The following is a 16,643-nucleotide window of genomic DNA, read 5'->3' as shown; positions in this document are numbered from 1 at the left end:
CGGCGGCGATGGTGACGACGGCGGCGGCGATGGTGATGGTGGCGGCGGCGGTGGAAGCAGTGGCGGCGTGGTCTGGGCCCTGAACACTATGGTTGCGCAACACAAAATCATTAAACAATTCGTCAGTGAGGGTCGACAGTTCCACGCACACCATCGCCGCCACCACCACCGCTACGGGCTCGGCGCCGCCCGCCCGCCCGCCCTCCCTCGCCTTCACAGGCTTGCAAGACATGGGCGATCGACTTAACAAAAAACAACCGGCGAGGAAGGATGGCACACACGTCTTTATGGAAGGTGACGGCCAGATAATGTCCTTTACACATCGCTGCACCTCATGAACGAGTCGAGCACATCACAACACATCCAGCTCAGCGTGAGGGGAGGCGATCAAGAATCCGCGGCGTTAGGTACAGACGGCGTGCACACCCCAGGGCACGTCTCCGTTCGTAGGGCGCGACGGCCCCCCCCGAGCGCCCAAGCCTACCCCTTGAAGGAGATAGCGAGGAAGGCCAGTCCCGGAGCAGGCAGGAGGACGCGCGGCACACACACACCAGTCCACGGGCAGCGTGCGCCACCGACTAGAGAGTTCAGCACCGCTAGGCCACCAGGAGTTACCCCCACCTCCCGCCAGCCCCCGACGCGACCCGCCTCCTCTCCCCACGACTCAACATTCCCTTACCACATATCCCGCCCCTTCCTCTCCTCTGGCTCCTCCTCCCTGCCCACGCCCGCGATCAATCTCCCATACGCCCTCTCATTCTGACTCCTCATGACCCACGCCCACGGAGGGAGGCGTAAGGGAAGTGCCCCGGTCACCACCCTGTCAGAGGGTAGTGGCGGTGGCGTGGCGGAGCGGCGGCGTGTGGCAACCTCGCGCCGGTCGAAGTAGAGTCTCGTTTTCTGTTGAGCGACTGGTGGGCCACACTTCTACCGGGTGTGTGTGTGTGTGTGTGTGTGTGTGTGTGTGTGTGTGTGTGTGTGTGTGTGTGTGTGTGTGTGTGTGTGTGTGTGTGTGTGTCCAAGTGTGCGTGTGTGTGTGTGTGTGTGTGTGTGTGTGTGTGTGTGTGTGTGTGTGTGTGTGTGTGTGTGTGTGTGTGTGTGTGTGTGCAAACATGAACAATAGGGAAGATTAAGAAAGAAACAAAGAAAGAAAGAGAGAGAGCAGAGAGAGAGAGAGAGAGAGAGAGAGAGAGAGAGAGAGAGAGAGAGAGAGAGAGAGAGAGAGAGAGAGAGAGAGAGAGAGAGAGAGAGAGAGAGAGAGAGAGAGAGAGGGCTGCGCTGACCTGCCCCTCCCCTCGACCCACCACACCCCAGTGGCCCCAACACGCCTGCCCCAGACACGCCCGCTCTTTACACTCGTGTACACACACACACACACACACACACACACACACACACACACACACACACACACACACACACACACACACGGCGGCAGCGGCAGCATCACCCTAGCAACCTTCCACCAACCCAACTGCCCGCGCGCCCATGCCCACGCACGCACACGCGCACGCAGGCACACACACACACACACACACACACACACACACACACACACACACACACACACACACACACACACAAGTCGGTGGAGGGCAGGTGGACGGTGCGGCTCAGGTGTTGCTCTCACCCTCATCACCCTTGATTGGAAATTCCAGGTGATCCTCAACTCACCTTAACGAGGCTTTGGGGACCAGGTATGAGCCGACTCAGATGCCACGCAATGATAATAATAATAATAATAATAATAATAATAATAATAATAATAATAATAATAATAATAATAATAATAATAATAATAATAATAATAATAATAATAATAATAATAAGAAGAAGAATAATAAGAATAAGAATACATAATACATGAGTAATTGGAGCGATACATGCCACGTCCGGACGAACAATGGGATGGGAGATAGTAATGGGAGATAGCAATGGGAGATAGCAATGGGATGGGAGATAGCACATTAGACAAAAGAGGGAAACTGTCCGAAACAAGTCCCATTTATCTCTTTTCTTCTCTTCCTCCTTCTCCATTTCCATCTGTTCATTCCTTTCACATTGCAGCGTCTTCTTCCGTCTTTCCAGCATTCTATCCCTTCCATTCCTCTCCTTTCTCTTACCCGCATACCATCTCCTCCTCCTCCTCCTCCTCCACTTTCTCCACCGTCTCTTTTATGCATCCACAACCACTTTTTTCCACCGCACAACACCTACACATCTCGCCTTCTCTCGTCTTACACAGCGGGCGTCAGTAAGAGGGAGAGAGGCAGAAAAATATTATACTACGAGGAAACAACAGGGGAGAAAGAAAGCAGTATGATATAAGAGTGAAGAGAAAGAGGAGGAGGAGGAGGAGTGTGAGCAGGAAGCGAGGGATGGAAAGAAGGAAGAAGTGGAAGTCCAAGGTAATAAACGGTTCCTCGTTACAACATTTCCTGAACATTGTATCTTACTGCATCGTTGCTCCCGCGCCGGACACACCCACAAACACTATAAGTCGGACAATGGTGAATGTGTGTATATGTGTGTGTGTGTGTGTGTGTGTGTGTGTGTGTGTGTGTGTGTGTGTGTGTGTGTGTGTGTGTGTGTGTGTGTGTGTGTGTGTGTGTGTGTGTGTGTGTGTGTGTGTGTGTGTGTGTGTGTGTGTGTGTGTGTGTGTGTCTTCACTAAATTATACAGCAGCGACACTTGGGAAACATACAAACTTTCTTTCAACACACCAGATTGCAGAGGCGCGCGGCTGCAGTACAATAACTCTACGGAAAGGTCGACTCACGTTTCACTATCACGCGGGGATTGGCTTGTCAGGCGCGGTACATCGTAACCTACCCTAAGCATTTAACTTATTTATAGACGCAGAATGGAGCAGCACAGGGTTACAATTATGCACAGTAAGATTTCCTCCTTGACTAGAATATAATTGTAATACTAAATCATCATTGGAAAAATAGAATAGACATATGGAAATACGCAACATCTAGCCAGACAAACATACTTTTCTACAGACAAAGATTGGCCTTACTGAGAAAAAAATCACTAGTGGATATTTCAGTGTTAAATTGCAATTGTCATTTGAAACCAGAGCATTGCATAAACACGATGACAACTTAATCTGTCCTTGAGGGGAGAGAGAGAGAGAGAGAGAGAGAGAGAGAGAGAGAGAGAGAGAGAGAGAGAGAGAGAGAGAGAGAGAGAGAGAGAGAGAGAGAGAGAGAGAGAGAGAGAGAGAGAGAGAGAGAGAGAGAGACAAAAACCTTATTAAGTCGGAACACTCGTACCTCCCAACTAAGTGACTGCACCATCTGTCACACCCACTTGAGTTATCTCATCCGGGAATGAGTGTGTAAAAGTTTAATTACCGTAAAGTGGACTCCATTACCACTCCCATCCGCTGCCTGCACCCACACACAACCTCCACCTACCCACCTACATCCACACCTCCCACAGTCTAACCTTTCCCGAACACACACACACACACACACACACACACACACACACACACACACACACACACACACACACACACACACACACACACACATTTACATGCAGTGAGTAGTGATGTCGCAAAATTCACTGAAATGCATCTGTGTATATATCGAGTAGAGATCAACATAAAAATGAGCTGACTGCTCTGTACAAAGAGCTTCACAAAAGGGAAAAAAATGTGAATGCGATGAGTAGAGCTAGTTATCTATTATTTCTTCTTTACCATGAAACATTTTGTATGTGGACACATTAAATCTTTCGCCAGCTTAAGATGAGATGGAAAAATAAAAAAAAAAATGGAATTTCGCTTAAGCATCCAAATAAACGGTGGACGACATAAACCCATTATTCAAAAAGTAGGTTATCTAGCCAGCCAGCCAGCCAGCCAGTTAGACAGACCAGCCACCTAGATAACCAAACAGACAGTCAGCCAAGCAAACGACCAGCCAGCCGACCAGACAACCAGACAACCAGCCAGCCAGACACCAGCCAGCATCAGACAGACACACAGACAACCAGGCAACCAGCCAGCCAGCCAGCTAGACAGACCAGCCACCTAGATAACCAAACAGACAGTCAGCCAAGCAAACGACCAACCAGCCGACCAGACAACCAGACAACCAGCCAGCCAGACACACAGACAACCATACAGATAATACATCAGCTACTCAGACACACAGACAACCATACAGATAATACATCAGCTACTCAGACACACAGACAACCAGGCAACCAGCCAGCCAGACATACAAACGACCAGACAACCAACCAGCCAGACACACAGACAACCAGACAACCAGCAAGCCAGACGACCAGACAGCCAGCCAAACAGACAACCAGCTAGTCAGACACACAGACAACCAGACAACCAGCTAGTCAGACACACAGACAACTAGACAACCAGTCAACCAGACACACAGACAACCAGACATCCAGCTAGTCAGACACACAGACAACTAGACAACCAGTCAACCAGACACACAGACAACCAGACAACCAGCTAACCAGACACACAGACAACCAGGCAATCAAACAACCGGCCAGCCAGACATACAGACACACAGACAACCAGGCAATCAGACAACCGGCCAGCCAGACATACAGACACACAGACAACCAGACAATCAGCCAGCCAGACTCAGAGACAACCAGAAAACCATTCAGCCAGAACATAAAACCAAAGAGGCAACTAGACAGCCACACAGCCAGCCAGTAACAAACCAGTCAAACAACCAGACAACCAACAAGCAGCCATCCATGAAGACAACCAGAAAACAACCAGCCAAACCGACAGTCACCCTCCAAATCAGCCAACCAGCCAACCTTCCACATAGCTATCCAGAAATTTAGTCAGCCAGTCAGTCAACCTTCCATTTAGCCAAAGTTCGCTATAACACTGTGAAAGCAGACACCCTTCTCGCCTTTGGTCACACAGAAAGGAGACACCACCGCCACCAGTCCCTTCAGAGGCGGCGAAGGAAACTAACACCGCACGTGGGAATCTCGGGGCTCTAACTTCGAGTGCTGGCGTGAGCTGACCATCTAACAAGCGGTCATTGAGGTTTACCCACACGCTTCCCGTTAAACGCTACCTTCGACAACTATTTTATCGGGGAACTCTGGAAGGTAGTACAAGTTTCGAGTGGTGATGTGAGCTGACCATCTTAGAAGCGGTCATCGAGATATAACCACACGCTTCCCATCAACGCTATCTTCGACAACCATTTTATCTTTTAGCTCTGGAAGGCGGTGATAGCTTCTACAAAGATATCATTCAGAGATCTTGCTTGCATCACCCCCTATACATCAATTAACACCCTCACACCTTAGAATATAGTGATGACAACATAACCCTCACAAACTATAGATAAGCAAGACTAGCAGCACTACAGACCAGGATCAGCTAACCACTTCAGTAACATAATGCGTTTCCATATTCATTCTGCTTACTATTTGGTGATTCTATACAGCTTCAGAGACTCAAGTGGGGATTAAATTAGTGAAGACTGTGGCCATTAATCTTCTGACCTCCATAGACCCTCACTAATGTCAATAAAATGGTTTAATCGTACACAAATCTCATGGTAAAAATGTGTCCCAGTACTGAAGGAGTTAAAGTTCCACGTATATCCAGTTACCAGTCAGAGCAGAGAGTAACAAAGCCAGTCAATTCAGTCTGCCACAACCCACTCAGAGAAGGATAAGTAACGTCACCAGTGTAGATTAACCCAGTCAGCCAGTCAGCCAGCCAGCCAGCCAGCCAGACACTTGTTGATGTTGGACCGGTGACAGCAGCGGCGGGAGAGCGAGCCACAAGTCCTGACATATTACATAGAATCGTTGGCCAAGATCCCTTCCATCCGACCTCCACTTCCTCCTCTCTGCCGCTCTTCCCTGCCGCCATAACGCCTCCCCTCCCATGCTCTCCCTACTCCCGTCTTTCTCTATGACCCTTTCCTTCCCGATCCCGTAATTGCAAATCTCATCCGCCCCTACATCTCCTTTCCTATTGTGCCGCCCCATTCCCTCCCATCTGCTCCCTTGGCATCCTTCCTACTAAAGTGAAGACGCTGCCGCCCTTTCGCTCAGAGGTATAAACCGAAACGTCAATTTGTTCTCTAAGAATCAAACCAGAAAGCTGAAGGTAAAGTCTGTGTTTGTTTTAGTGTGTGTTTTTTTTTTTCGATTTCTCTCTCTTTTTTCCGTTCCTCCCATCGGCCGTGTGATTCTGACTGGCGCGGTGAGATAAAAAGTGAAGGGGTCTGTCTCTTCCTGTTGTTTGGTGGCGCACAACACGACAGATCCTCTTGTTAGTCACGGAATAACACGATCTGCCTCCTGACAATGGTGGAAGACGCTTTTTCTTCTTCTCACGTATGAAATGCAAACTCGATTCCTCTCATAAAAGACGAGCAATCGAGTTGTCTTCTTAAAAATGGCACCGGAAATTGTCCTCTTCCTTCTGGTATCGTACAGACGCGCAAGAAAATACGACGACTCCATTTGAGTGACAAGGCGATTATGTCAAACCCATTACTTTTATCATCCACATTTCCTCAAACTCATATATGAAGCGGGCGCGACACACACTCACACACAAACGCACACACACACACACACACACACACACACACACACACACACACACACACACACACACACACACACACACACACACACACAGCAGTAACACATCAACAACATCGTAAATACTAAAATAAAACTCGTTCCAATAAGATTCGTTCACATCGCTGCCTCCTACGCATCCCTCTGAGGTGAGAGGCCGCACTTTTCCATCTGCCTCACCTGAGGACGTGTTGGCGGCGTGAGAGCCATCCACAGACTCACCTGTATTTGTCACCTGCCCACGTCGAAGAGATAAGGGCACGACAGGTGTAAACAGGTGCAGGGAAAGGGATAAAAAGAACCAGGTACTTACGTTCCCTCCGTCTGGTCTGAGAGTGGCATCGAGTACTTACCTGAAATATAGAGAAAGGAAAATGGTTAGAAAATAATTATGTATGCAAGACAAAAACATTAAAATTATTCTTTCATGTTATTTAATGCTGATAATCAAAACATATTTCCTTCAGTAAATTAAATGAAAATATAAATAAAATAAAGCATATCAGCACAAACACTATGTATCTGTAATAATATTTTTGCTTATCGATACCACGTAGTTTCCATTTAACTATTTATATCAACAGAATTTCGTCATATCTAGGGTGCACAAAAGACGAACCCTTCTTACTTACACAGATTTTTCGCTTCAAAATACCTGACAACTTATACATATTAAACCGTTCAACATTGGGAAACATTTTTACCTTAGATTTGTGTACGATTAGACCATTTTATTGAAATTAGGAGGGATCTATGGAGGTCAGAAGATTAATGGTAACAGTCTTCACTATTTTGAACATAAGTTTTTGAAGCTGTATAAAATCACCAAATATTAAGCAGAATGAATGTGGAAAAGCGTCATGGTACTAGAAGGATTAATCTCTTAAAAGAAAATGTAACACTTACTTTCCCCTTATAAAATAAAGAAGAGGTGTCAGTGATTAGACGAGAAGCAAAACACACCTATAAATATTCTACTTTAAGACTCCTATCAAGGTAAACACGTCCTTCTCTATGCAAAAATAATAAATAAAAAAGGCAACAAACTCCCATCAAAGTAAACACGTCCCTCTTTATACAAAAATAATAAAGAATAAAAGGCAATACTCATATAATCTTGCTCCCTTAAAGAAAAAGTGTGAGTGTGGTTGTCACGCCTAATAGCGCGCGTCTCAGTCCCGCCTCTCTCTTCCCAGTCTGTCAGCGGCAATATCTTAAGTGGGAATGAAATGAGGTGGAAAAAATACTGGTGAGGAAAGGATATGAAGGTGAAATGCGTATGTATCTGAAATATTCGTAATGGAAGCTCTTACGTTAAATATGTTACGTAAATATAAAGACCGTGATTAGTTTGTTTTTTCATTGTTAATACATGTCAAAATCAGTTCGTTAGATAATTGGAATCCAGTCAAAATATCACTAGCCCTGAAAATTGACGCAAATAATAATGATAATAATAATGATAATAGTAATAATAATAATAATAATAATAATAATAATAATAATAATAATAATAATAATAATAATAATAATAGCAAAACCAACACAAGCAATAAACATTCCTACCGCCATTACCATTTCACTATTAATGAATTCATACCTTCAGTATTTCACCAGCCCACAAAAAAAAGTGCAAATATAATATTCAACATTTCAATCCTAATACTATTTTTTAATTCATCTCATAACGCATTGGACCTTTCCTCCCCCTCCTGCCCTCCCCTCTCCCCTCCTCTTCTCTCCCCCTCAATATCCTCCCCTGTTCCCCTTCCTAAACATAATATGGTCTCACTCATACCCTCCCCCCACTCTTGCACTCCTCCACCCCTGCTCTACCACTCCTATCTCCCCTTTCCCCTCCTCTTCTCTCCCCCTCTCAATATCCTTCCCTACCTTGTTCCTGTTTCCCTTCCTAAACATATGCTTTCACCCATACCCTGCCCTATCTCTATCCTCCCCACTCCTTCACTCCCCACACCTCTCCCCTGCCACTTTTGCACCTCCCCTCACCCTTCCTCTCTTCTCCCCCTTAAAGTCCTCCCCTTCCCTGTTCCTGTTTCCCTTCCCAAACACATGCTCTCTTCCACACTACTCATATGCATACCCTCCCTTTCTTTCTCCTCCCTACTCCACTCCTGCATCTCCCTTTCCCCCTCCCTTTGACTCAACATTCATATCTTCCCTTACTCTATTCCCACAACCTCCCCATCTCTTTTCTCCTCCCCATCCACTCAATCACCCCTCCAACTCCTGCACCTCCCCTCCCTTCTCTCTCCCTTAATATTCTCCCCTACCCTGCTCCCCTTTCCTAAACATATTCTTTCACCCACACCACCGACATTCATCCTTTCTTTCTCCCCTTCCAATCATTCCCTCCACCTTCCCTGCCTCTCCAACACCCTCCCCCATCACCCTAACTCCGTGACCTCAATCCATACTGGCATCCACATTAAGAGAGAGATAATTATAAGGGATTAAAGAGACAGACAAAAGCGAGTGAAATAAATGAATCGCAATGAATCAAGCTAAACACGCCCAAATCCTTAAAAATTCTCGCTCGCTGGACAAAAACGCCATCAAGAACAGAGGGATTCCAAAGCCTTCCCACACCGATGCCCGCCCGTTACGAGACAAAAGAGCATCAAAACCAAAACATTAATTCCAACTAACCTTCACTATAACGGATATTTATTTGCTTCACTATTATATCATCTCTCTAACTCTACCACCACCACCACCACCACCACCACAACGACTATTTCATTCCTAGTTTCCATCACTATAACTACAATTTTATTCTTCTCTGCTTTTTTACCATCACTACTATAACTACCACTTTTTTTCCTTCACCACCTCTACCACCACCACCACCATCACCACCACCACCACCATCACCATCACCACCATCACCACTACCACCACAACGACTTCATTGCCACCATCACCATCACCACCATATTTCCTTCATAATTTACTTCACTATAGCTACCATACCTCTATATAACCTTCCTTACCATAACTATTAAACCATTTATTTTTCCTTCACTACATCCTTCCATTACTATCATCACCATCACCACCATATTACCTTCATCATTTCTATCACTATAACTACCTTTATACTTTCCTGCTTTATCACCATCATCATAACAGCCACTTTTCCCTCTCTACCTCCTCTCAACACCATCAACACCACCACAACACCAATATCCCTGCAACCACATATTATATTTTCCTCCTCTCTGTTTCAATCATCCATACTGCTTTACTACTGTTTCCTTAATTTTTCTCTCCACTGCCATTACCACATCAGTTTCCTCACCACCATAACACACTATGGTCTCCCTGTTTTCCTCTCATCACCACCATCACCACTACCACCACCACCACCACCAGCCCAAACGCACGCAAACAGTCCTAATAGCAATAATGACAAATGAAAACGAAAACATCTGAATTATAACGCGATCCAGGACGAAGGGAGGGAAAAAAACTCCTCTAATTACAATGTCAAAATAGGATTCCTCTCAAAAACTGCCTCCCTGTGAAATTTAATTACGAAAAGGGAGCCAAAAAAAATAATTAAAAAAAAATAATATAAACACATGACCTACGATCCCGTGTACCCTGACCAGTACTAAAGGAAGGTCATGCAAGGTCATACAAGCGACCTTCCACACGCGAAACACGAATAAAACAGGTGAATGTAAGAGTTAACGATAGGAAAAAGAAAGAAACAAACAAAAAATTATCTTTGCAGCCCCGTTGTAGGAGGTGGGAGGAGGAGGAGGAGGAGGAGGAGGAAAAAAGAAGGAAAAGATGAGAAGAAGAGGAGAAGAAATAAAGGACAAAGACAAGGAGAAAGAAAAGGAGAAGGAGGAGGAGGAGAGGAAATAAATGAAAAGAGAAAAAGCGAAGGAGAACGAGAAGAGAAAGAGAAGAAAAAGAAGGAGGAGAAAGAGGAGAAGGAGGACAAAAAGGAGAAGTAGAAGTAAGGAAAAGGAAACGAAAAAGAAGGCGAAAAAAAGGAAAATTAGAAGGAAAAGAAGGAAAAAGAGGAGAAGGAAAAGGAGGAGAAGGAAAAGGAAAAAGGAGCTTGCGTTGGTGTCACAGCAGAAGAAACGCCATTAATAAGAGGAAATAAAGGAGAGAAAATAGTAAAAAAAAAAATACAAGAACCGAGAAATAGAAACATAGCTTGAAAAGATAATAAAATAAAGGAAAAATCGTTGAACAGAACCGGTATCGAGTTACAATAATGGAAAATAGCGGTAGAATAAATTTAATGGGAATAATAGAAAGATTAGAGGAAATAAGGTAAAGTGCAAAATGGGAAGGAAAAAGCCAAGAAGTTCTGGAAGGAATGTGGGAAGACGAATTCAAAGAGAAAAAATGACGACAGTAAAGATTTAATTAAAAAAGAGAGCAAGAGCGAGAGCGAGAGCGAGAGAGAGAGGGAGAGAGAGAGGTGAGAAGCCTGGCAAACGAAACATATGGTGTCTAAGAGAAAAAAAAGGAAAAAAAAATCAAAACAGCTGACAGGGAGCCATAAATAAAAGAAAAAAAGACAGAAGCAAAAATTAGAGAAAAAGAGAGGGAAGAAAAGAAATCCGAGACAAAACTAAGAAGTAAAAAGACCCATAAGAAGGAACAAGAGGAGAGAAAAGAGACGCAAAAGACAGAAAGAAAAGATGCAAAAACAGAAACCATGAAAAAGAAAAAGAAAAAAGTAATATTGACATAGACCTGAATCGTTTTCCCGTGTTTTCCTCCTCCTCCTCCTCCTCCTCCTCCTCCTTCTTCCCTCCTTTCATCGTCCTAAAAACTCGTATAGCCTCACAAAGTACCTCACTCTACAAACTTAAAGAAAACCAGAAAGTCATTTGCACTCCAAAGAACACTGTGACGTGAACGCAAACAACATTATACGGAAGAAGGTGATTGGCTCCAGGCTGTTGTTCCTTCCCCCCTCAGGACTGTGACCGACCACCTGACTGACACACCGCTACCTCTCTACTGTGGCTCATTAATTTGGCTTACGTAATTGTGTTTTTGTAGGGTGTCTAATTGTAAAAGGGTGGTGGTGGTGGTGGTGGTGGTGGTGGTGGTAGTAGTAGTAGTAGTAGTAGTAGTAGTAGTAGTAGTAGTAGTAGTAGTAGTAGTGGTGGTGGTGGTGGTGGTGGTGGTGGTGGTGGTGGTGGTGGTGGTAGTAGTAGTAGTAGTAGTAGTAGTAGTAGTAGTAGTAGTAGTAGTAGTAGTAGTAGTAGTAGTAGTAGTATAGTGGTACTGACAGCAGCCTCAAAAAATATAACAGGCCTCGATCGTAAACACTAATAAAAAACAAACATTATGTGTCCACCCTTCCTAAAACACACACACACACACACACACACACACACACACACACACACACACACCGCGTAGTGTAGTGGTTAGCACGCTCGACTCACAATCGAGAGGCCTGGGTTCGAGCCCCGGCGCGGCGAGGCAAATGGGCAAGCCTTTTAATGTGTAGCCCCTGTTCACCTAGCAGTAAATAGGTACGGGATGTAACTCGAGGGGTTGTGGTCTCGCTTTCCCGGTGTGTGGAGTGTGTTGTGGTCTCAGTCCTACCCGAAGATCGGTCTATGAGCTCTTAGCTCGCTCCGTAATGGGGAAGACTGGCTGGGTGACCAGCAGACGACCGAGGTGACACACACACACACACACACACACACACACACACACACACACACACACACACACACACACACACCAAATCAAAACAACAAACGCAAAAATAACAAGGTACCAATTACTTCTCCTGTTTCCCTCTTCCCTCCCATTTCCGAAGCACCTTATGGCCACCAGAACACAGGAGGAAAATGGGAAGAAATGAGGAAGGGACGGAAGAGGAGAGGGAACGGGAGACCTTGAGGGAGAGATGGGGGTCGGTGGAGGTCGTCACACCCAGAAGAAGCCTGTGGGACGTCTTAATTGAGGAAAGGAAGGAGGGGAAGTGGGTGTGATGGAGGCTTTGATCAAGGTGACGCCATGTGGAAGAGAGACTGAGGCAGGTGAGGGAAGGCAGGCGAGAATGGAGGCGTTGGACAAAGGGAGGGAAAGTAAAAGAAGGAAAACAGGGATAAAAAGACTAAGAGAGGGTTGTTTTTCCACGGGAAGAGAAGATAATGGTGTGTAAAACGTGCAAGATCAAACAAATTGCATATCTGTCCGTATTTTTGGGGATATTGATAATGGTCGTGGTGATGACGGTGGAGGGGTAAAAATAGAATCAGGACTAGACGACGATGGTGGCTGTGTGTCGCTCGGCCAGAAGGCTTAAGAGGCCACAGCGGTGATAAAATAAGGCAGTCTAGTAGCCAGGAAAATAAAGGAAAAGTGAAAATTATAATGGTATTTTCATTTTCTTGCATATGAAAGCGAAATATTTTATATTTTTTTACTTTTAAACGAGGTATTTCTATTTTATCTTTTTTTAATTCTATTTTCAAGCAATACATAAAATCCCTTTATCATTCTCTCTCTCTCTCTCTCTCTCTCTCTCTCTCTCTCTCTGTGTGTGTGTGTGTGTGTGTGTGTGTGTGTGTGTGTGTGTGTGTGTGTGTGTGTGTGTGTGTGTGTGTGTGTGTGTGTGTGTGTACGTGCGTGCGTGCGTGTGTGTGTTTATTAAAGTTTACAAAGGAAAAGTGAAAGAAGATGGAAAAGTCAGGCCCTGTGTACCACCTTGGCAGGCTTCACAGTGGCTTTGAGGTCTGGTGGGGCAGTGTGAGCCGCCCGGCCACACGCCACACCTGCCCTATGTTACACCTGGATTTCTAATTAGTAACCTTGCTTCCGTACGCCTAATGAGCTGATATAACCTTCACCTCAGCCCGCTTGCATCCGTAATCGCTCCTTTACCTGCGCACACCTGAATTCATACTCACTAATTAACCTTTTCCTTTTCTAACTGTAAATCTTTCCCTATTTTTTTTTTATTTACTTTTTTTTCATACATTACACTTCCATACCTGAGAAATACGAGATTCTATACCTGTCTATTCCACACCTGAAGCTCCACCGTCACTACACACCTGTATTTTCATCATGTTTTTCTCTCAATTTATTTCTGAGATACGTCATACACATCTCACTTTCCTTCATTTGTGCTTTTAATCTCTCTCTCTCTCTCTCTCTCTCTCTCTCTCTCTCTCTCTCTCTCTCTCTCTCTCTCTCTCTCTCTCTCTCTCTCTCTCGCATACCCCCTTACTCATCTTTAAGAAAACTTCACCAATAAGATGTAAAGTTATGTGAAGTACTTTTTACAGCCACTTACAACTTATCTCCGAGTCTCGTCTTAGTCTTAAGTTGTGAAATTACTTCCCTAACAACCATTACGTGTAGCGAGGTAAAACACAAATGAGGGAGTCTGAGGCCAGGGTAATACGAGGCGCGAGACTTCTGGACTGCACTTGTACTTGAGGAAATTAAAGCTGGAATGGACTCACTTAGCAATAAATGACGGCGTGGTAATGATAATGGTAGTAGTGGTGATGGTGGTGGTGGTGGTGGTGGTGGTGGTGTTGGTAGCATGTATGTAACTATAGCAATAACAACATTCAGTAAACATTACCACCACTCTCATACAACAAATTAATCCAGAAATAAAAATAAAAAAGTTAGTCATTCAAAGCCAGACACACAAACAAAATAAATAGACAGACAGACGGACAGACAGACAGATACACACACACACACACACACACACACACACACACACACACACACACACACACACACACACACAACTTTTACAACCTCATTTATCTCAATTTACAACAAAATAAAAAACACAGACAGAAACACACACACACACACACACACACACACACACACACACACACACACACACACACACACACACACACACACACACACACACACATAAACATAACAAAAATAAACAGCACTTGAAAACACTACAACATTTCACACACGAGTCACCAAGTTAAGGACGTGGAAGAATAACACCACCACCACCACCACCACCACCACCACCACCACCACCACTTACGAAAAGAAAAGAAGTAAGGAAAATATATAAAAACACACGATATCCCACCACAATACCTCACTTTCTATACTCAAGCAAGGATGAAGGGAGGGAGCGCCTGCAGATTAGACCCTTTCATATGCGTGTAGTGCAATGGAGGTGACAGGCAAAAGACAGTGCTTAGTTCCTCTCACCCTTCGCCTGAAAATGCCCAGCTCCGCCCCACCCCACGTCGTAAATACAGCAAGCAAGAGTGCCTTCGAGAAAAAAATATGAAGAGATGCACAAAATGAAGCAGGAGGAGAAATGAAGGAGGAGGAGAGATAGGAGTGTATAAAGTGGTAGGATATTGACGAATAGATAAAAAGGTAGATGGACAGATGGTTGGATAAATATATTGGTAAGTAGGTAGGTAGGTAATTAGATAGATAGATAGATAGATAAACAGATAGACACAAATTAAGATAGATAGATAGATAGATAGATAGATAGATAGATAGATAGATAGATAGATAGATAGATAGATAGACACAAATAAAGATAGATAGATACATAACTAGATAGATAGATAATAGATAAATAGATAGATAGATAGATAGATAAAGATAGATAGATACAGAGAGAGAGAGAGAGAGAGAGAGAGAGAGAGAGAGAGAGAGAGAGAGAGAGAGAGAGAGAGAGAGAGAGAGAGAGAGAGAGAGAGAGAGAATAAAAACAAGGTAAGAGAGAGCAAATCCGTGACCTAAAGAAAATAAGGAGAGACAAGGAAAGGAGAGAAAAAAAACGTGACTTAGTAGAAAGAAAGAATAAAAAAGGCGACAAAACAAAAGGAAAAAGAAACATGAAGCCACACAAGAAAAAGAAAAACGTGAGAAGGAAAAAAAGACAACCAAGAACACAAAGAAAGCAGAAGACATGATAAAAATGGAAAAAAAAGAAAAAGATGCCAAGAAAATGGAGAGAAAAATAAAAAGCAAGGGAAATCATGGGCGTGAGAAAAGGAAACAAAGAAGAGAGAGAGAAAATATGAGTAAAAAGGGAAGCAGAGGAAAATGACAAAGAGAAGAGAAAGAGAAGGAGAAAAACAAGGAAAATGAGACTAGAAACATAATTACCAGAGAGAGAGAGAGAGAGAGAGAGAGAACTCTGAACTCTCCCTTTTAAGTCTGTGCATTAACATGGTGCATTGAGGCTGCGGGAGTGTGGAGGAGCCTGTGCTTAGAGACAGCTGGCTTCAACTACACAACAGGTGGTGGCGAGGCGGAGAAAGGAGGAGGGAGGAGGAGGAAAGAGGAGAGGAAAGGAGGGAAAGAAGGACAAGGGGTCGTCATATGGTGGAATGGACGAGGGCCCCCAGATGGCATGATACACAAGAGAATGAGAACAGGTGGTAAATCAGCGAGACAGGTGGCTGAGTGGCAGGTGGTGAAGGCAAAAACCACAACAGCAGAGAGGTGGAAATGGTGTAGGAATTGACGTCACTCATCATACACGCGATAGAAAAGACTTCATTCCTTCCTTCCTTCCTGCCTTGTTTGCTTCCTTCCATCCTTCCATCCTTCCATCCTACCTGCATGCCTGTCTACCTGCCTACCATACTTTATTTTTTTGTCTTCGTTCCTTCCTTCATTCCTTCATGTCCTGTTTGCTTCCTCCCATCCTTCCTTCCTGTCTGCCTTCCTGTCTGCCTGCCTCCTGACTTACTTTTTTCTTCGTTCCTTCCTTCGTTCTTTCCTGTCTTTTTTGCTTCCTTCCATCCTTCCTGCCTGCCTGCCCGCCTTTTCCTTCCATTCTTTATTTTTTTTTCCTTCCTTCCTTCCTCCCTGCAGTCTTTCGTGTATCCCTCTCTCTCTCTCTTTCTCTGCCCCCCCCCTCTCTCTCTCTCTCTCTCTCTCACTGTCTATAATCACCACCGCCATCACCATTAACACCATTACCGCCATCAATTCTCGCAGTTTATCATCACCATCATTATCACCACCATTTCTAG

At 44.6% G+C, this 16,643-nt stretch overlaps 2 protein-coding genes across 2 annotated transcripts in view; both read right to left on the bottom strand.

Annotated features, from left to right (window-relative positions):
* Positions 1-868, bottom strand: part of LOC123509982 — a 78,169-nt gene extending 77,301 nt beyond the window's left edge. Inside the window, exon 1 of the mRNA XM_045264621.1 lies at positions 485-868. The gene's annotated coding sequence lies outside the window, so the exon portion shown is untranslated. The remainder of the gene's footprint in view (positions 1-484) is intronic.
* Positions 1-16,643, bottom strand: part of LOC123509981 (protein unc-13 homolog A-like) — a 417,157-nt gene that overhangs the window by 176,107 nt on the left and 224,407 nt on the right.

Source organism: Portunus trituberculatus, chromosome 28 (assembly GCF_017591435.1).
Source record: "Portunus trituberculatus isolate SZX2019 chromosome 28, ASM1759143v1, whole genome shotgun sequence".
Taxonomy (NCBI): domain Eukaryota; kingdom Metazoa; phylum Arthropoda; class Malacostraca; order Decapoda; family Portunidae; genus Portunus; species Portunus trituberculatus.
The sequence above is the reverse complement of the archived record's forward strand: the minus strand, read 5'-3'. Positions and strand labels throughout refer to the sequence as shown.